General features: G+C 36.1%; 2 long non-coding RNA genes across 5 annotated transcripts in view; one reads left to right on the forward strand and one right to left on the reverse strand.

Moving 5' to 3' along the window:
- Nucleotides 1–20,249, reverse strand: part of LOC141495229 (uncharacterized) — a 54,865-nt gene extending 34,616 nt beyond the window's left edge. The window contains exons 1-2 of one of the 3 annotated variants that reach the window (XR_012470692.1): nt 20,022–20,249; nt 9,903–10,064 (exon numbers count right to left, since the gene is read on the reverse strand). This is a non-coding gene — a long non-coding RNA (uncharacterized LOC141495229). Of the gene's footprint in view, nt 1–9,902; nt 10,133–17,882; nt 18,187–20,021 lie in introns of those variants that run through there. The other 2 variants (XR_012470693.1, XR_012470691.1) reach the window with 2 other exon arrangements.
- The window catches only part of LOC141495225 (uncharacterized), a 115,608-nt gene continuing 113,129 nt past the window's right edge, over nt 18,541–21,019 (forward strand). The window contains exons 1-2 of one of the 2 annotated variants that reach the window (XR_012470690.1): nt 20,428–20,563; nt 20,821–21,018. This is a non-coding gene — a long non-coding RNA (uncharacterized LOC141495225). Of the gene's footprint in view, nt 19,419–20,427; nt 20,564–20,820; nt 21,019 lie in introns of those variants that run through there. The other variant, XR_012470689.1, reaches the window with a different exon arrangement.

Here is a 21,019-nt window from a genome sequence, read left to right on the forward strand (position 1 = left end):
ACTAGAAGGCCCAGAATAAAGTGCTTTATAAACCCTGAAGTGAGAGATAAATGTACCCTATTATAATTTATGGACTTGTATCTTTGCGAGTTCTGTCAAATTGGGCATTAGTTCATCTTCTTCCCTAATTAGCAACACCCAAGACTTAAATGATTTACTTCACAGTCTAACTGAAATCCCAGGATTACATTATATGCTATTAGTATCTTTTCTGGTATGAAGACTGGAGTCTATATATAGGGCTCTGTATAGTGTATAATGTCAGGCTCTCTTGGAATGAGGAAGTCTCCTTTGCCTATAAACTAAATCTATCACCTCTAAGGTAGGTTTCAGCAGAATCATTACTAAAACTAAGCATTAGGGGAAAACAAACAGCAGGGGGAAATATTCTATGTAAACAAGAGGGAAAGCTTTTGCCCTGAAGAAGATGAGATGAAGTTTCAAGGTGGCTAGAAGAGAAACAAAGCATCTCATCTGTCAAGACCAAAACCTTTAGAAATAAATTCTATGGGCTGTGATTAGCTGCAGATAGTCTCCCTTAATTATCTGCCTTTAATTTTGTATGTATTCAGTTATCCTTTTATGAACATATTATCACCCCTCTAACACTTCCCAATGAAAATAAACTTCCTGAGGGTAGGGATTGTTTTGTTTTTGTCTTTGTATCATGAGCACTTAGTACAGTGTCTAACATATAGTGGATGCTTACTTACTAAATATTTTTTGATTGATGGACAGAATCTTGCCCCATTCCCAATCTTTCCTCCCCAACTTTTTCCATAATAACCAATAATGATTTTGGGAGGAAAATTGCCCCCAAAATTGCACAAGAAAATATAATTTTCTTCTCTGCTATTGTCATCTACTTCTGGGACCAAGAAATGATTCATCCTGTCTATTCAACTTCATTTCTTGATGCAGTTATCCCTTTCACATTATGACTTTCCTTATCCTGGTTTCAATATATTGCCAGTCAAAATAAGAAATTAAGTGGGAATTTCCAGGAAATTTTGCAGAAGCCAAGGAGGGCAAGTGAAAGCCAGCAGACAAGACAAAAAACATTTAGAAACTCAGAAATGCATAAAATATGTGGATAGTATTGCATAATATCCATATATTTTATCTTTTAATACTATAATAATTCAAACTTCTTAAGTGGTACAAAGAAAAAGGGACAAAAAAATTTTACATGGATTTTTCAGATCTCAGGGGTGCCATGTCCCTAATCCCCAGAATATGGACAAGATAACTACTTCTCAATGTGCATTTTCTACTACTGACAGATGCTTCAGCTAGGTGACCCAGAGTGTTAGGCTGAGAGTAAGGAATATCTGATTTCAAACTTGACCTCAGAATTTAATAGCCATGTGACCCTGAACAAGTCTCTTAACCTCAATCAAACTACTTTCCTCAACTGTAAAATAGCATCATCAACCTCATAGGGTCATGTGAGGTTCAAATGAAGTAAACTGAGGCAAAAATACTGTACCCAGCACATAGCAAGCCAAAGCTTAAGAAATGTTTATTCTCTCCCTCATTCCCACTACTTACTTCTTCCCCCATTCATACTGAAGCATTATCCTCATTTTCCTTTAACCTTTATAGTAGTTCCAATAATTAATAATTTTTAGGCAACATAGTATAGAAAAGCAGCATATTTCTGAGAATAAAATCATAGCTAGGCTCTACAGAAAGATCTTTATCCAAAATTACCAACATCTAGAGGTTCTCTTTTTTGGAGGGATCACTTACTTCCCATTATGGTAAAGAGGACTTTCCTAGTGACTTTCTCTAATAGCTCCCATGTGTCTGGCTATAAGCCCATCCCTACCATCCTAAGCTGACACATTCAGGGTACCATCACCATGGCACCTATGTCCTAAACCATACATTCCCATACATTTCTCCTTCAACCTCAATAGGGTGTAAAGAAGAGGTGGGGAAAGTATCTTTAAGGATAAACTCTCTGAGTGTCCCACTCTTAACAACTGTATCCACACTTGCTTAGTCTTTGTGCTACTTTGCTTCTTCCCCATCCCATTGTCTTCTCTTCCACCATTCTATCAAATGAATTTGGGTCTGGTGAAATAATTCCTAGTTAGAAGTCAGGAGACCTGACTTTTGGTCCCAGTCTCACCCTAATTTTCCACGTGATTTTTGTCAGGCTAGAGCACATCTCTGGGCTTCCAATATTCTCTGTAACATGAGAGAAGTGGAGATGATACTTTCTTTTAATGTTTTTTGCAAGGCAAATGGAGTTAAGTGGCTTGCCCAAGGCCACACAGCTAGGTAATTATTAAGTGTCTGAGACCAGATTTGAACTCAGGTACTCCTGACTCCTGGGCCAGTGCTTTATCCACTGTGCCACCTAGCCGCCCCTAGTGGAGGTGATTCTTAAGGTTCCTTTAGGCTATGAAATAATATGATTGTATTCTATGACATGCTCTATAAATTCTTTTCTTTAGAATATATTTTAGTTCTTGAATATATTCAATTTACCCTTAAAATATATTGACTATAGTTGAAAGAACAAATGATTTAAAGTAAAAAGATCTGGGTTCTATTTGGGCTCTGCCATTTATTATCTATATGATCTTAGAAAAGACATTTCTCTGAGCCTTAGTTTCCTCACCTATAAAACAAGAGCTAAAGAAGAAGGGCTCCAAGGCTTCTCCAAGATTACATTGTTCCATTGTTGTTTCATGTTTCTTTTTATCTCCCAAATAGACTCCAATTTAGACTTATATTTCCAGAAGCATCCAAAACAATGGAAGTTCTATACTAGGACTCAAAAGTTGGTTATGTTTTTTGTTTTTTGTTTTTTAATGAGTTGGGATGGGGCAAAAGGGAGTCTGGAACTAAGATTCACTTTAGGGAGGATGATGCAGATGGGATGTTATTTCTAGGTAATATAGAGCCTTTAGGTTTGCCAGGGTATGGAATACTGTAGTGATTTGCCCAGGGTCAAAAACGTTACATGGATCAGAGGCAGTTCTTGGACTCAGGACTTTATGACTGTATTATAGCAGTTTTTAAATATCTGGAGCTCAAAGAATATTTGTTTCATAGAATTTTTAAAATAACCAAATGATTGGGAGAAATAAAGGAATGGTTTTAGTGCAAAGATGCTTAATGGGAGTTCCAAGGGTACAGAGACAGATTTCAGGAGGACTGTGAACTTGGATGCGGGGAAAAGTACATTTTTATTTTTACTAACCTTTAACTGAAATTTAGAATTTCCTTCAACTATTTACAGATGTCATTATAAGGAGTCAATGGGTTTTACCAAACTGTCAAAGGGATCCATGGGGCCAGCTCAAACTTTCTTCAGTCCATTTGCTAAATTTCTCTGAGAGAATTTGTACCTCAGAAATCAGCAAATGCTACAAATCATGGCTTTATTTATTGCTCCATTGATTTTCTAAACTTAAGGAAATGATGGATAAATGTCAAAAAATGCTTATAATAACTTAAAATGTGTCATGGATAATTTTTTTTTCTTCAGAGAGCTAATTGTTAAATATATATCAGCATACCCTCAGGTCCATGACCCACACAAAAAAGGTTAAGAACCCCAGTATCAGTGAATGAATGTCCTAGAATACTATCTGTATGACCTTGGTGAGGTCATACACTTAATCTTCGTGAGCTTTTTTCCCCCTATTTCAAAATGACAGAGTTAGATTAGATTTTCTCTTAGGTCCCTTGAAGTTTGAAAGCTATGATCCTGTAAGATGTGGGTTCAAGGCTCTTGGCCTAGTGTAGGAATGCCAGCTGGGAGAGGAAGGTTTAAAGTTTTAAGCAAATTGGTCTCTGATAAAAGTTAGGCAGCTAGGCAATTTAGCAAATTGCCATTTGTAGCAGCTGTTTAATTAGTGATGATGCAGTAAGATGACTGAGAATTGGGAGGGTAAGCAAGTTGCTAATTCCTTTCCTAGGGAGGTGAGGTTGAGTTTGGTGAGTACAGCGGCCCCTCTCAGGAGAACAGAGTCCAAGGCACCAGGAAAATGAAATATCCAGAGGTCACACAAGACAAGAAATTATAAAGAGAGGTGTAGATCAAATCTGGGTAGAAGGTTTAGCATTGATAGGCTGCTGTATCTACCAGCTCAGGCTAAGATGCAAAGTCATTGAAAAGAGAATTTGTCTGGATAAATGGTGATAGGTAATGCTGTAAAAACAATTATTTTACTTTGGGAGGAAGCTGTGTGTGTTACCATTTTGCCCCAGGTTGGCCCTGATTACAGTAATTTGCTTTTAAGATAAAAATGAATCTTTTTTAGAGCTAGGAGGTACAGTGGTTAGACCTCTGCATTTAGAATAAGAAAGACCTCAGTTCAAAAATCTAGCAGCAGATGCTTAATTGCTGTATGACCTTGGGCAAGTAACTGAATTTAGTTTAGGTTTCCTTGAATGTGAAATAGAAATATTAATAAGATAAAAATGAGATTTTATTTGTAAAGTGTTAGGAAAAATCTTACAATGCTACGTAAATGCTAGCTATCCTGGGTTTTCATTATATCAACCATTCATTCATTCATTCATTCAGGCAGTACAAGAACAGTAAGTTACTTTCATTTCTCTACAAAGCAGATCAGGTAGCTGTATTTCCCCCCCCCCTTTTTTTTTTGGTTGAGGTAGGGAGAATGTTTGACCCTGTGATTTCTAGTAAAGGGAAATACTAGAAATTCCTCAAAAAATATGACCAGCAACCTTTTTTAGCTTAAATGTCTAAAGCTTCCTGGGACACAGATAATTTAATAATAAATACCCATAATAAAATATTAGTAAGTAATAACAATAATAATAATAACAAATAGCTAGTTTTTATATAGCACCTTAAGACTTGCAAAGAATTTTATAAATATAATCTAATTTGACCTTCACAATAACCCTGAGAGGTAGTTGTAATTATTAGTCCCATTTTAGAAATGAGGAAACTGAGTCTGAAAGAAGTAACTTGCCCAGGATCATGCAGCCAGTTATATTAGAGGTGAAATTCAACTCTCTTCCTGTAGTTGGGAAAACCTGAGTTAAAATCCACCCTCAGATACTTCCTAGCTGTGGACCCTGAGCAAGTCACTTATCCTCCTTTGCCTCAGTTTCCTCATCTGCAAAATGGGCTGGAGAGGGAAATGGAAAAGCACTCCACAGTGCATTCCACAAAAAGAATATTGGTATACTAGCATAATTTATTACTATTATTTCCTAGGACCATAGTGAGCTAGAAGAGATAATAAATAACATCTAATTCAATTATTCATTTAAAGATGAGGAAACCAAGACCCAGAGAAGGAAATTACCTTAGGGTCCTGACCTCAAGTAGAGTGATGCTTCCACTGCTTCATATGCATGTTAATACTAATCACAACTTAAATGCTTATGGTTCTTTAGAATTTTCAAAGCATTTTTAACTGCTTTATCTTACTGGATTCTCATAGCATGTCTAGGGTTATTTTTATAGACAAGGCAAGAGTTATTATTATCATTTTGCAGATGATTAAACTAAGGGTCTGGGTAGGCAAATGGTTTAGCCAACATAATACAGCTAGTTAGTAAAATGATGCAGTTCTTGAACCCAACTCTCTTGATTTCTAATTCCTAATACCTAATCAGCATACCCAATATTGCTAACACGTGTTAGACATGTCCAGTTCCTTCAACCAGTCCCCAAATGGCATTTTCTGAAGTCCCATCAATAATTCTAATTTTTCTACTCTAAATGCTGGTTTTAGAGTCAGAGGGCTTGCCTCTGAGATTTATCATCTAGAAGACTTTGAGAAATTTGCTTAACTCTAATGGGTCTCATTTTCTTATCTGTAAAAGAAGATTAAGCTAAAGAAGGGATCTTGGGATCCCTTCTAGTTTCATATCTGTAAAGCTATGATTCTCTCTAGCTTTGTTGTTGTTCAGTCATTTCATTTGTGACTTGAACCTTTGTTACCTCATTTGGAGTTTTCTTGGCAAAGATAATGGAGTGGTTTGCCATTTCCTTTTCCAATTCATTTTACAGATGAGGAAAACTGAGACAGAGTTAAGTGACTTGCTCAAGGCCTCACAGCTATTTAGTATCTGAGGGTGGATTTGTACTCGGGGCCTCCTGACTACAAGACTGGCACCCTATCTACTCAACCCTACTACCCTGCACTCTCTAGTTTATTAGTTTCTGTCCAAAATTGAACATTGTACTCCAGCTGTAATCTAATAGAGGCAAATTTCTTTAGTCCTGAATTCTATGTCTCTTCTTAATGTACCCTGAGATGATACACTAGGCAAGCAATAAAGCTTTGATAATCTGGATAGGGAGAAAACAGAGCCAAAAGCAATTTGTTTCCAGGGTAGCCATAAGTTGGAAGATAGTTCCTTGCATGGGGGGGATATGATTGGCCCACCCCCAGGTCATACTGTACCATAATAATTGTGTACTATCTGTAAAATTTGTGCTGCTGCTTTTGAGTACAGGATTAGGGGGATTCCTCACCATTTGTAATACCTTTAGATGTTAGTGGAAACTGCTGTATAATTGAAGCTAAACAGCTATTAGAACAGCAAAAAGGTCCTCACTGGTATTTTGCCCAGTGCGTTATCTGTGAGCCTTAAATAGGAATCAACAATTCATATTACTTGCCTGTCACAAACCATCACTGCTTTCCTATGCCTAAAAAAAAGAAAAATCTGCAGTCTTTGACCTGGAACTTACAACCTTCCCCATTCTATCTACAACCTTCCTTTCTGGTTTTATCTCACAGTGCTCTTCTTCACATCTCCAAAGATCCTGTCATTCTATGAATTATTTCCATATGCCTTTGCTCATCTAGTCCTTCATCAGTTGACTAGCCCACTTTCTGTCTTGGCCTAACACAATCTTACCCATTCTTACCATTTCTGCCTTCCAAAATCATACCCATTTAATGCCCATTAAGATGCCACTTCCTTATTTTGGAGGAGAAGGAAGAAGACATTTCCAGGTTTTGGAAATAGTGTGAACCAAGAGCCACAGAGATTGAAAGCACAGGTTATATTCAAGATAGTCTAGAGAGTAACGGGTTTGAATATTTTTCAGTAGGCAGATGGGAATCACTGAAAATTTTTTCTTTAAAAATATCTTTTTTGGGCAGCTCAGTGGTACAGTGAATAGAGCACTGGCCCTGGAGTCAGGAGGACCTGAGTTCAAATACAACCTCAGACACTTAATAATTACCTAGCTGTGTGACCTTGGGCAAATCACTTAACCCTACTGCCTTGCAAAGCAAAAACAAAAAATATCTTTTTGATGTCTTTTTTTGTTTTTCCATTACTTACATTTACCAATAGATGCCTTCTTCTATCCTTTGCAGGGAACAATATAATAAAAAAACAAAAATGGGAAAAAACCCACAATTCAGCAAAACAAACAAAGATGACACATCCTCTGTGAAGTAGGTTTTTTCCCCCTTTCCTCTGAAAAATGTATATGTATATATCCACACACATAAAGTACACTTATTAGGAACATAGGGTCACATATTAAGAGCTAGAAGGGAACTTAAAACATCTCCTCTCTCTTTACAAAGGAGTAAACACAGAGCAGGGACATGATTTACCCAAGGTAGGATTCCAATCCAGGTCCACTCCAGATCCCATGCTCATGTCTTTTTTATCTTTCCAGCCTGTTAATAAGATACTTGCTAGAAGAGACTGTATGTATCTTAATTATCTGTGAGTCCCACCCTAATAAAAGTATCTCAGGTGTTTTGCATGCTGCAGGTACTCCTTAACTGTTTTTATATGAATGAATGTTGAAACTAAAAAACTTTTAAAAAAGAAAGTTAAAAATTGTTTTTACATGTAATTGGTAAAAAATAAAATATCTAAAAAATAAACTACATGAATCAATATTATTTTAGACTAAAAAACCTAGAAATTACATGGTTGTAATATTATTGTGGTATAAGAAATGAGCTGATGGATTTAGGAAAAATGAAAAGATTTAGACTTATGAATGAAGATGCTATTCATCTTCAGAGAAATGGAGAGCAAATAGAATGAAGTATAATACAATCTTAACAAATTTGTGTTTAATGTATATGTGTAAATATGTGCTTGATTATAGCTGTCTATATATGTATGTATTTATACATATATGTATATATATATATAATATATATCATATTTTATATATGTGTGTGTGTATGGATAGCTATCTATCTTCCTATCTTTGTCTTTTCTTAATTGTAGCCTGGTGGGAAGAAGAAAAATAAAATGTAAAAAGCTGAAGCAGAAAACAGCAACAACAAAAAAAAACAGATAGGGAAGTAAAGCTTTGAACAAGATATGTAGTGTTTATTACATACGTTTTCTTGAAATGGAAATTAATTGCTTTTTATTGAATCCTCTCTTATGTTCTGCTGTTTGTGGGGACAATGTTTTCTTTTAATTGTACATTTAAACTTAAATTTTAAAAACTTTAAAAAATGAATAAATGAAAGTTTACCATTATACAATTCAAATTAATCTTCATAGCAAACCTGCAAATTTTTCTAAGGGATAAAATATCTTGACCTGTACAAATGGCTTCAACATAACTAGAATTCCTAAAACCAAGAAAAATTGTTTTCTCAATCATTTTTTCTAACATGCACTTTTGCTTTACCTTTATTTGTTTATCACTTTAGAGAAGTATTGGGAAAATATAAGCCTGAGAATCAGAAAGCCTGTTTTAATTTCAACTCTTTCATGAAGAGGCTATGAATTTGAATTAGTTCCTTAACTTCTCTAGTCTTTAATTTCCCCATTTAAATTAAGGTTATTGTACTAGACATATATATTATGTGCACATACATAAGCAAGCACATGTACATGCACACATATCTATATATCTCCACAATATCTAGCAGAGTACCTAGTATCTAGCTGATGTAGTAGGTTCTTCAGAAATGCTTGTTTATTGATTAATTAGTAGTATTCTCCTGTGCCAGGTTTAATGACATCTATCTGCTGAATTCTTCAAATGTGAAAGCTTGGTAAAGGGACTAGATGGGTGATTTCATTGGGGAGGAAAGCTACTGGTAAAGGAAATTCCCTCTACTAGTATAGGTAATCATATTTTCTGCAGCTTTAGGGACTTAGTGACTTAGAGTCTTTGCCCAAGGTCACACAGTCAATATGAGACAAGCAAAGACTTGAAGCCAAGTCTTTTGGCTTTACCAAATACTCTTTCAGTGGGTTTGCCAAATATTCCTATTATTCCTCTAATGTATAGGTGATTTTTAATATACCCTAATTTTCTTTTGTGATAAATATCATTTAAATATATAATCTTAATATGAATGCCATTTTTCATATCTCTTTAATCTATTCCTTTCTTATTGAATAAATAAGATATTCAGTCTGGTTACCCTCAAATTGTATAGAACAGGAGTCAAGAAGACATCTTCCTGAGTTCCAATCTGGCACCAGGCCCATGGTAGTTGTGTGACTCTGGACAAGTCACTTAACTCTGTTTGCCTCAATTTTCTCATTTGTAAAAAAAGAGCTAGAGAAGGAAATGGCAAACCACATCAATATCTTTGCCAAGATAACCCCAAATTGGATCATGAAACTCAAACAGTATTGAAATGACTGAACAAAAATTCTAAAGTCACATTCCTATCATGAATCCTAACCTCCAAATCTCAATGATCATTTTAAAATCAAATTTGCCTTCTCCCACTAGGATCTCTGAGTCAAATTATTTACTCCCCTTACCTTGGGTACCTGTAGACTGACTCCTGAGGTCATGGGTGCTATTGCTAGAATTCTTCTTGGAAATTATTTACTATGAATTACTGGTAAACTCTTGAAATTTTGTCTTTCTATTTTTATCTGATACTATTCTGTGGGATCAGGCTTGATTCTATGAGGGTTCTTCCCCTTCCTCTTACCTCCAGTCCATTGTTCACAGATTTAAATTTCACAGCTGAAATCAGCAACTTGATGGGGGTTTCTTTATCATAGAGCAGCCCCTGCTGTTTTTATACTACATTTTTGGAACTTTCTTAGATGATGTATTGCAGAAACATCTTGTATATCTTCCAGGAGCACCACTTGAATGACACAAAGAATAAGAATATCAAGCCCAGATAATGTTTTAGCCAGTGATATTTTATCTCACCTGTCAAAGAAATCAAAAGAATAGTTTCTAAAATATAGTACTATTCATGATCAATTAACCAAATATTAAACTTTCCTTAAGTACTTATGTGACAGTCACTGTGCTAGTCTTTGCATTAGGGAAATAAAAGCAAAAGAGCCTATATTCTATTAAGGAGACACTAAGAGCATGTATAAGCAGATGCAGAATAAACATAAAACAAATACAAGGCAAGTAAGTGAAAAATAGTCATAGAAGGCATTAAAGGATGGGACCTGGGAAGGCATCATGTAATTAGGGTAGGGGAACTCTGAGCTGAGGACCATATTGGTGCAACTGCAGGGAGGACTCAAAATTCAATAAATCTGGTAACATTTTAGGGGTGAGTTGACTAAATGTTTGACCAAATATAGCTGGTAAATGATGCTATAAATATCCAAATGGCCTTTAGTAGAAGAAAAGTTTCCCCACCCCATTGTAGAACATAGCATCTTGTAGAGGTACATTTTATGGAAGTTAGGAATTTCTAATACCCCAGAAGAAAGCTTCTATCCTTCAGGGTCAGCAGAACATAGGATATATCTATATCTATCTATCTCTATCTCTATCTCTATTTCCATCTCTATCTCTATCTCTGTCTCTGTCTCTATCTCTATCTCTATCATCTCTATCTATCTCTATCTCTATCTCTATCTCATCTATCATCTATATCTATCATCTCTATCTATCTTTATCTCTATCTCCATCTATATCTATTCCTCTGACAATTTGTCCACATAGATGAACCAAAGGACAAGGCCATAGTAAAGTTCATGTGCTATTTGTAATTTCAAGGATGAGTGGAGTACAGGTTTTCTCAAGGGGACACCTTAAGAATATGCTCAAGAGTATTCAAAACTCTGCTGAAGGAAACCTCACTTCAGTATTCCTCTTCCCTTTGGAAAGAGCACAGTAGGAGATGGAAGTTGAATCTTCATAACAGGAAAAGGAATTCCTGATTCCCCATTGACTTTCCTCTTCCTCTTCCCTCAGGGGAAAGACTCAGCAGGAGATGTAAAGTTCCCTCAAATTGAAAAGGAAGGTTGCTCCCCCTCCATTTCAGGGGTTTTCACCAAACCAGTTGAGAGATCTTGCTAGGAGAAGGAGGAGTAGTTGCTGGCCCAGATGGAGATTATTGCTTTGGTATAGATGGCAAACTCCCAATCTGACCCTTTGCCTCCTTCCCGCAGCAAGACATGTGCTCAGAGAAAAGTTTTTTGGCTTCTCTCATCAAAGAATTTTAGAGTTGGAAAGGGACCTCAGTGAATATGTAGTTTAACCTATAACCAAAGGGATGCACTACTATTACCTTTACTATAGGACTACTATTACCACTAATATTTATGTAGCATTTTTAGATTTATAAAACATTTTATATATCTGATTTCATTCAGTAGTCACAATGATCCTTTATTGTTGTTCAGTTATGTCCAACTCCATGTGACACTATTTGAATCCCTGGATCTTTTCTTCTCTGGGTTAAACATTTCCAGTCACATTCCTTCTTTCTTAAACTATAGCACCAAAAAATGCATAGAGTACTCTATGGATGTTAAAATATAGAGTGATTCTGCCATTTTGATCCCTTCTCTTAATCCACCTCAAGTTCCCATTAGTTTTTTTTTTTAGCTGCAAAACTACCTTAATAACTCATATTGGTTTTACAGTCTCCTAAAAATATCTACTCTCAGGACCATACAGTTACTATGGAAGGAGTACCAGGATACAGGTCCTGGTATTCAAGGAATCATTTTTGCCCCTGACACTATGTTAACTTGACTATGTCTTTCCAAATTCATACATTAAGAAATGAAATAAAAATGAATTGTGCTTGCTTCCCTGTCTCTCCATGCTCTTCACTCATTTATACCACATGAATCCATCTTCCTGAGAAACTATATGACTCTAAATCACAGGGGGTCCTTCCTACTGCAGCTGGGGTCTTATGATTTTTATGCTAGATCTAGAATGTAGAAGGGTCTTTGGCAATATTTTACATGAATCAATAAAAAAATATTGATTAAATGGCTACCATGGGTACAGGGAGATAAAAATAATGATACCTGATTTAACAGATTTATTTTGGGGGGAGAAAGTAGCATATTCACAAATGATGGTAAATATAACACATAAAATACATTATTCTAAATCAATAAAAATGAAGTTCTAATGCTCCCTCAAATCCTCACTAGCTTTCAACCTTGGACTAATCATTCAGCCTTTCTCAACCTCAGTTTCCTTACTTGTAAAATAATAGCAATTACTAAATAGGACTGTTATGAAAGTGAATGAAATATATGTAAAGCATTTTTCAGACCTTATACAGATGACAATGATGATGGTGATGATAATGATGATGATGATGATACAATGTAATTTTGAGAGAAAAGGGGGAATAAAGGGAGAGAAAGCTGGGAAAATTAGCAAAGTTTAACAGTCAAAGGTGGTACTTGAGCTGAGTTTTGAACTCCCATAAACTGTGAAAATGTTACAGGTTCAATAATTTAAAGCGTCTCCTTAATAGTCACTTGGCATTTACAGTCATTACAATAAAGCTAGTATTAATGTAATACTATATATTCTGAAAAAGTGATTCTCTTGCATTATCTTCTTTGAACCTCATAACTTCTGTGAAGGCAGTATCAATATTATACCCATTTTACAGGTCAGGAAACGGCTTACAAACATTAGGTGGCTTATTTGTAGTCACAGAACTTTTATGGCTCAGAAAAATTTTTTGAACTCATGCTCTTCCTGACTCTTAAGTCCACAAGACATGAAGACTCATGAGAGTCACTTCCTTTAGGAAGCAATAATTTTCCAATGCTGCAGGGTGGTCATTTTTTATTTATACACCAATTAGCATAATAGCCTTGTTGGTCAAAAGAAACTTACTGCCTCTGTGACCCTTTTTGCTTCATTTTCCTCATCTGAAAAATGATGTGGAGAAGTACAAACCTTTCCAGTATCTTCACTACAAAAATCCCAAGTAGGGTCATGGAAAGTCAGACATTAATAAAAAAAATAACTCAGTAATAATAGTATAATATTTTAAGGTTTGCAAAGACCTAAGTTCAAATCCTACCTCAAAAACTTACTGTGTATCCCTGAAGACATTTAATCTGTCTGCCTCAGTTTCCTTATTGATAAAATAGAGATAATATATAATATCATGTGACTCATAGGATTGTTGTGAGAATCAAATGAGATTTTATATCTGTAGCACTTTGAAAATATTAAAACACTAAATAAATGTGAGCCATTGATTGCATTCAGTATGCTATTGGGTAACATTGGTAACAATATGACAAAATTATTTCCTCTGCAGGGCAGGGTATCTTTCAACTTTTGAGTTTACATTGTCTAGTGAGTTTCAAGTAATTTTTACAGGGAGAAATGTGAACCAAGAGTGTGTCTGCTTCAACAGATCCAATGGCATTTTATATGTTAAAAAAATTATTAAAATATCAAACCATTCAGTTTATTTACCAAGGGTAGGATAAGGATAAGGACTAGACCCCAGTGACATAGAGAATGTCATGAAACTACCCTATCAAGGCAGGCTAACATTTCCTCTTCAACTTTATAGTCTTTCCCTCCATACCTACTGTAGTGATCCGACTATAAGCTAACTGTCCCTTCATATAGGTCTCTAGTCTTAAGAAGATATTTGCAATAGGGGAAAATTCATGGAAATTTCATTTAGGAAATATTCATTAAGTGAGACTATATGCTAAGTATTGTACTAGAGGAGTAGGTAGTATGAAGTCAGTCCCTACCCATAAGGACTATATGTTTGAATTTATTTGTGTAAAACAGACATATACACAATGAAAATTTTTCTAGGATATCTGATTTTATTGACATAGGGAAATCAAGGAAATCCCCTCTATCTACTCAGCAACAACAGAATATTAGATAGTTGTCACAAGTACTGAGATGTTAAATGACTTGCCCAAAGTCATTTGGGCAGTGGGTGTCTTGAAGCTAGATTTAAACTAGACTTGTATTCTCATTAATCTAAGTATACTTCAGTGAGAAATATGATGTAAACCATATACCATCTAGTCTTAGAGAATTACCTCAAACACTGAGTAGTTAAGTGATTTTCCCAATGGTACAGTTCAGATATTTCACTAAATGACTGCTGCCTCAGACAAACTAAGAGCTGGAAAAGACCATAGTTTAAAAAGATCAAGGTCTTTCATTGCATCTAGCTACTTCAAAAATGAAGGATGAACAAGAACAACAATGTGCACCAATGATAGAGTGCTGCACTTGTAATCTTGGAAAAGCCGAGTTCAAATTCTACCTCACAGACTTTTATTTATTTATTTACACATTACTAAAATAGTATTCTTACAAGAGTAAATATAATCTCCCCTCTCCCCCCCAAAAAAATAGAAAAACCTCACAAAAAATAAGAAAATAAATTGTACTTCAGTCTGTGTTCAGATACCATCAGCTCTGTCTCTGGAATGGATCCCATTCTTTATCATAAGTTCATCAGTGAAGTTGCTTTAATATTTCTTCCTATAGTTGCTATTGCTAATTGTAATACCCTCCATCCATTCTTCCCCACTACAATTTATTTCATTCTCTCTCTTCTTTCACTTTGTCCCTCCATACAAGTGTGTTGTGGGGCAGCCAAGTGGGGCAATGGACAGAGCACTGACCCTGGAGCCAGGATGACCCATCTAAATCCTGCCCCAGACATCCAACAAAGCACCCAGCCACGTGGTCCCAGGCAGGCCACCCAAACCCACCACCTTGCAAAAAACAAAAAAAAAAAGTATGTTGTATATGACTACTCTATCCCATGATATCTTCCCTCTCCTCTATCACCTACCCCTCCCCTCCCCTCCCCCACCCCTTTTTTTCCATCCCCTTTCCTCTCCTTTTTCTCTGGGTTAAGATAGATTCTCTGCCCTATTAAATGTGTATGTTATTTCTTTCCTGAGCCATTTCTAATAAGAAAGAAGGTTCACTCATTCCCCCTCATCTTCCCTGCTTCCACTCTATTACAAAAATTTTCTCTTGACTCTTTTACATAAAATATCTTAGCCTTTTCTACCTTTCCTTTCCCTTTCTACCAGTTCATTTTTTTGATCCATTGACTCCATCTTTATGTTATATTATATCTTCATATTCAGCTCTCTTCTCTGTCTTGTCTATATATATGCTCCTCCTAACTGCCTTAGTAATTGAAAAGGTTCAGTTAAGTTATCAGTATCATCTTCCCATGCAGCAATACAAGCAGTTCAACATCATTAAGTCCCTCATATTTAGCCCTTCCCATCCACCCTCTTTCTGCTTCATCTGAGTCCTGTTCTTGGAGATCAAACTTTCTATTCAGCTCTGTTCATTTCAACAGGAAAGTGAAATTCCCCTATTTAATTGAATGTCCATCTTTTCCCATGGAAGAGATTGTTCATTTTTGTTGGGTAGTTGATTCTCTATTGTAATCCAAACTCTTTTTTTCTTTGGAATATCATATTACAAGCCCTTCAAGCCTTTAATGTAGACATTACTTAGTCCTGTGTAATCCTGACTGTAGCACCACGGTATCTGAATTCTTTCTTTCTAACTACTGGTAATATTTTCTCTTTGACTTAGGAGTTCTAGAATTTGGCTATTTTATTCCTGGGAGTTATTTTTGGGATCTCTTTTAGGAATTGATCAATAGATTCCCTCAATTTCTATTTTTATCCTCTGCTTCTATGATATCAAGCAATTTTCCTGTAAAAATTCTTTAAAAGTGAAGTCTAGTTTTCTTTAAAAATGAAGTCTAATTTTTAAATTGTCTCTCCTGGATCTGTTTTCAGGTCAGTTATTTTTCCTTTGAGATATTTCAGATTTTCTTCTAGTTTTTCATTCTTTTGGTTTTGTTTTATTGTTTCTTGATTCCTCACAAAATCATCAGTTTCCCTTAGCTCCATTTTACATTTTAAGGAGCTATTTTCTTCAGAAAGCTTTTTTATCTCCTTTTCCCCTGATCAGTTCTGCTTTTTAAGGCATTCTTCTCATTTACCTTTTGGACTACTTTTTCCATTTGACCTAAACTAGTTTGTAACATATTGTTTTATTCAGGTTTCTTTTTATATCTCCTTGACTGAGCTGCTGACTTGGTTTTAATGATTTTCCTGTATCGCTCTCATTTCTCTTCCCAATTTTTCTTCTGCCTCCCTTACTTAATTTTCAAAATCTTTTGTTGAGCTCTTCCATAGCCTGAGACCAATTCCTATTTTTTCTTGGAGATTTTGGATACAGAATCTTTGACTTCATCACCTTCTGAATGTGTGTTTTGATATTTCATGGCACCAGACTAATTGTCTATGGTCAGGTTCTTTTCTTTTCAGTTTATTCATTTCTCAGTCCATGTTATAGTTTTAAGGTACTTCCCAAACTTGTGAGTGTTATTGGTACGCTCCCACAAGGATCTCAGTTCCTTCAATGTCTTAGAAGACTCTGACTGATCTCCTGCCTGTTCTCTGGTTTATGGATGACTACAAGCATATCCCTCTGCCCTGGAGTTGTGAGAGGGTCCCTGTTCTGCTATAGCAGTAGGGGGTCCCAGACTGTGATCAGGGTCTGAATATGGACAAAGCATAAGAGTCCTATACAAGGATAGTGGAGATAAATTGGCCACTCTCCCCTGTCCCTTCCCCTTCCTTGGTCTAAGGGCTCTGGGAGAAGCTGCTAGGTGACTGCTTACTGCTTGGCTCTGTACACCTGCTTCCATTTCCTGGGACTGCACTGGCCTGGGCTCCATGCTCACTCTGGCAGAGTTTTCCCTCTGATCTTCCAAGTTATGCTTGGTGATCCCTGGTTGGGAGATCTGGAAACTTTTCTGCTGCCAAAAGCCCAGGCACTCCTAGGGACTGGGTGCCCCACTGGTTGTTTCTGGAAAGCTCATTTGCTCTGGTGTGATGTGATCCTGGATGCACTGCTGTCCCTTCTTATTCCATGGAACAGACCCTTCCCATGGATCTTCCAAGTTATCCTGTCCTGGAAAATAGTTTCACTGGGTCTTTTGGTGGGTTCTGTCTCTCTAAAGTTTGATTAGTCATAGTTTTAAGGTTTTTGGAGTATTTTAGATGATAACTTATGGGAATTACATTTTAATAAGTTGTGTGACCCTGAGCACTTAAACTGTCTCAACCTCAGTTTCCTTAACTGTAAAATGAGGGAAATAATAACCCTGTCCTAGAAGAATTCTTATGCTATAGCATATGTAGATCCTTGAAAACCTTAAATCCTTATAGAAGTGTTATTTTATTATTGTTGTTGTTATTGTAATTATTTATGACTTTAATTCAAGCTCTCAGTCCTTTCTTCCACACTCCCTCTCTCCTTGAGAGCTAAATACTATGAACAAAATGACCACATAAAATATATTTATTGTGGAAGTTCTTTTTTTAAAAATTTTTTTCATGGGGCAGCTAGGTGGCGCAGTGGATAAAGCACTGTCACTGGAGTCAGGAGTACCTGGGTTCAAACCCAATCTCAGACACTTAATAATTACCTAGCTATGTGGCCTTGGGCAAGCCACTTAACCCCCGGTTGCCTTGCAAAAAAACCTAAAAAAAAATTTTTTTTTCATCTTTTTCACTGGTGTTCTCTTACTAAAAACCTGGTTACAGGTTATTATTGGATTTAGTACAAACCAAATTTGGGGAGAAAAACTAATCTAATAGCTACCTAATGACTACTTTGTGTTCAATTTTTTTACCTTTATGCTCTAGCTTGCACTCAGTTGATACTTAGACCATAGGTGATTAATTGCCTCTTCTTGACCTTGTTGCCCATCACTTTTCATTGACTTTTGAGTTCTGCCATCTAGAAGTCTTTCAAAGCATCCTGCTTCTGTGACTTTTGACTTTATACCCTTTGTTTTAATGTGTCCCTTGATGAGCAACTGGTATAGTTGATAGAGTGAGGGGCCTAAATTCAGGAAGATCCATGAGTTCAAATCTGGCCTTAAGTACTTATTAGCTGTATGTCCTGGAGCAAGTCACTTTAACTCTCTTTGTCTGAGTTCCTCATCCAAAATATGATCTGGAAAAGGAAATGATAAACTACTCTAATATCTTTACTAAGAAAATAGCAAATGGGGTCAGTAAAGGTCATAGATGACTGAAACATGACTCAACAATTTATGAGCAGCTCAAAACTACTATTTATAAGGGGGGGGGGGAAGCATTTGGGATGTGTAATTTCTCCCAGCATCTAGTCAGATGACCTACCTAGTTAACTAGCATTCCTGGATTCCAAATCAACAGATAAGTGCAGACTTTCCCTGATTTCTTCAGTAGTTTTTTCTCCTCCTCATTTGACTTCCAATTTATAAGGAGCCTTTGTTATTTTCTCATTAATTCTCCCCATTGCTTTTAGTCAGAGGCAGTGTAGTATAGCAGATAGAACTGACTTTGAGTCAGAAAAACCAGGATGCAAATCATACACCACATATTTGACACAATTATGCCTTCTGTATTGCTGTATTTAAAGATACAGTGCTTGCCATGATCTGAAAAATCCCTTGGCCCTCCCTTTGTCCCAGAAAAGAAGACTGAATTATTGCAGTATTAAAAGATGAAATACTTTGATATTATATAATTCTATACATATACTTTATGCATTTCTCAATGGCATCTACTCTAGCTCTGAATCCTTGATCCTATAATGCTATGATCCAAAGCTCAGTCATATAATCAGTGAAGATTTGTCCATATCTTTCAAAATACAGAGTCCTGTGAACTAGCAGCAGGACAGCTAGGCAGTTCAGTAGATAAAGTGCTGGTCCTGTAGACAGGAAGATTCCTTTACCAGAATTTAGATCTGACCTCAAACACTTAACCTTGAGTCACTTAACCCTGTTTGCCTCAGTTTCCTCTTCTATAAAATGAGTTAAAGAAGGAAATGGGGGGCAGCTAGATAGCACAATGGATAGAGCACCAACCCTGGAGTCAGGAGTACCTGAGTTCAAATCTAGCCTCAGACATTTAATAATTACCTAGCTGCATGGGCTTGGGCAAGCCACTTAACCCCATTTGCCTTGAAAAAAGCCTAAACAAACAAACAAACAAACAAACAAATAAATAAATAAACAAACAAACACACAAACAAGTAAATAAAAAGAAGGAAATGGCAAGTAACTCCAGTATCTTTGCCAATAAAAATCACAAATAGGGTCATGAAGAGTTGGACACAATTGAAATGACTACATAAGTGAACCAGGCAGCTTCTTAGACTGCAAATACCTAGAAAGGTATTTATCTTTGTATTCTCCTCTTTGCTCTACCTTGCCTCTAGTCCTTATCAGCTGCTAGGTGGCACACTGTATAGAAACTGAACCTGGGATCAGGGTGACTTGAGTTCTTAGACACTTACTAGCTGTGTGACCTGAACTAGTCACGTAACCTCAATATCCTCAACTGTAAAATGGAGATGATAATAGCAACTACCGCATAGGATTAATGTGAGGATCAAGTGAAATAATATTTGTAGAGTGTTTGCCATGGTTAATGATACATAGTAGGTAATTAATTAGTGTTTGTTTCCTTTCTTCCTCTCTCTACCTATTTTATAGTGTTTGCTGTAAAGAAAGTACTTTGTACATCTGAAAGTATTTATGTAAATGATATTTTAGCATGTATAAACCTCTGGAGATACAAAAACCAGCAGGAAATGGTACTAGTGGTCAGGGAACTAGACTCACAGTCAAGTAGAAATGTCTTCAAATCCTGTCTCTGATTCTCCCTAAATATATTATCTTAAGCAAAGCTATCTGACCTCTGTCTGTCTCAGACAAGTCCCTAGTATTTACTGAAGTTACTATGTTCAGAATAAGTCTGATCTTAGAGGTACTTACCACACTGAGATCTCCCTCAGATCCTTCATCAAAAATGATAAAGAATGAAATAGATTCTTCTGTGGGGTTGTGATCCCCTATCAAGAGAGGAGTTTAAATCAAGGCTAGATGAACCAGGTTATATAGAGAGATTTCTTCATTTGGGTTGAGAAGTTGGACTATATGACCCCAAAGTTCCTTCCAACCTTAAGATTTTAGATTTTAAGATTCTTCATATCTTTGATGGCAATTACATTATAATAATAATAATCACCTATTATATTCTGTAGTGATACATGATCAGGTCATGGAGATGTACAATCAAAGTGCTTTGTGAAGTCAGAAGCAGATGATTATGACAAGTATGATGAGGGAAATATGATGGGAAAAGTAATGTACAAATAAAGGGGTTATATGAGTTAAAGGATATATAGAAACAGGAATAGGTTTTAGAGCTGGAAAGGATTCTAAAAATAATCTTATTCAACTCTTTCATTTTGCAAAAGAAGAAACTGAGATCTATAAATTGCCTGAGGTTATATACCCATAAATAGAAGAAATAGGTAAGTTAAGGTCCTCTGAGATCAAATTGTGTATATTCACCTTTGTAGCCACTTTGCTTACAGCTTATAGAACATAAAGGTGAGAAATATAGAAGGTAGTGTAATTTGGCTAGAATAATAGATTACCTAGATGGTAGTTGTGTGAGATAAACAAGAGTTATGGGCTTTTGTACCAGATAGTAGAGTCAGGGATGGCAGGAAATACAGTTTGGACCTAATAAGCAATAGGGAGTCATTAGAGATTTTTTTTTGAGCAGGAGGACATGTCATGATTATATCTATGCAGAGGAGAAGATGTGTTTGACAGTTATATAAAAGATGGACTGGAGGAGGCAAAGAGTGGAAGGAGGAATAACTGTGATGTGGTTATTGAAATATATGGCAAGTAAAGAGGACTCGGAAGAGGAAAGAAGCAAAAAAGATGAGATGCTCTCAAGCAAAGTCCTTGGCACATAG

This window comes from Macrotis lagotis, chromosome 8 (assembly GCF_037893015.1).
Source record: "Macrotis lagotis isolate mMagLag1 chromosome 8, bilby.v1.9.chrom.fasta, whole genome shotgun sequence".
Classification (NCBI taxonomy): domain Eukaryota; kingdom Metazoa; phylum Chordata; class Mammalia; order Peramelemorphia; family Peramelidae; genus Macrotis; species Macrotis lagotis.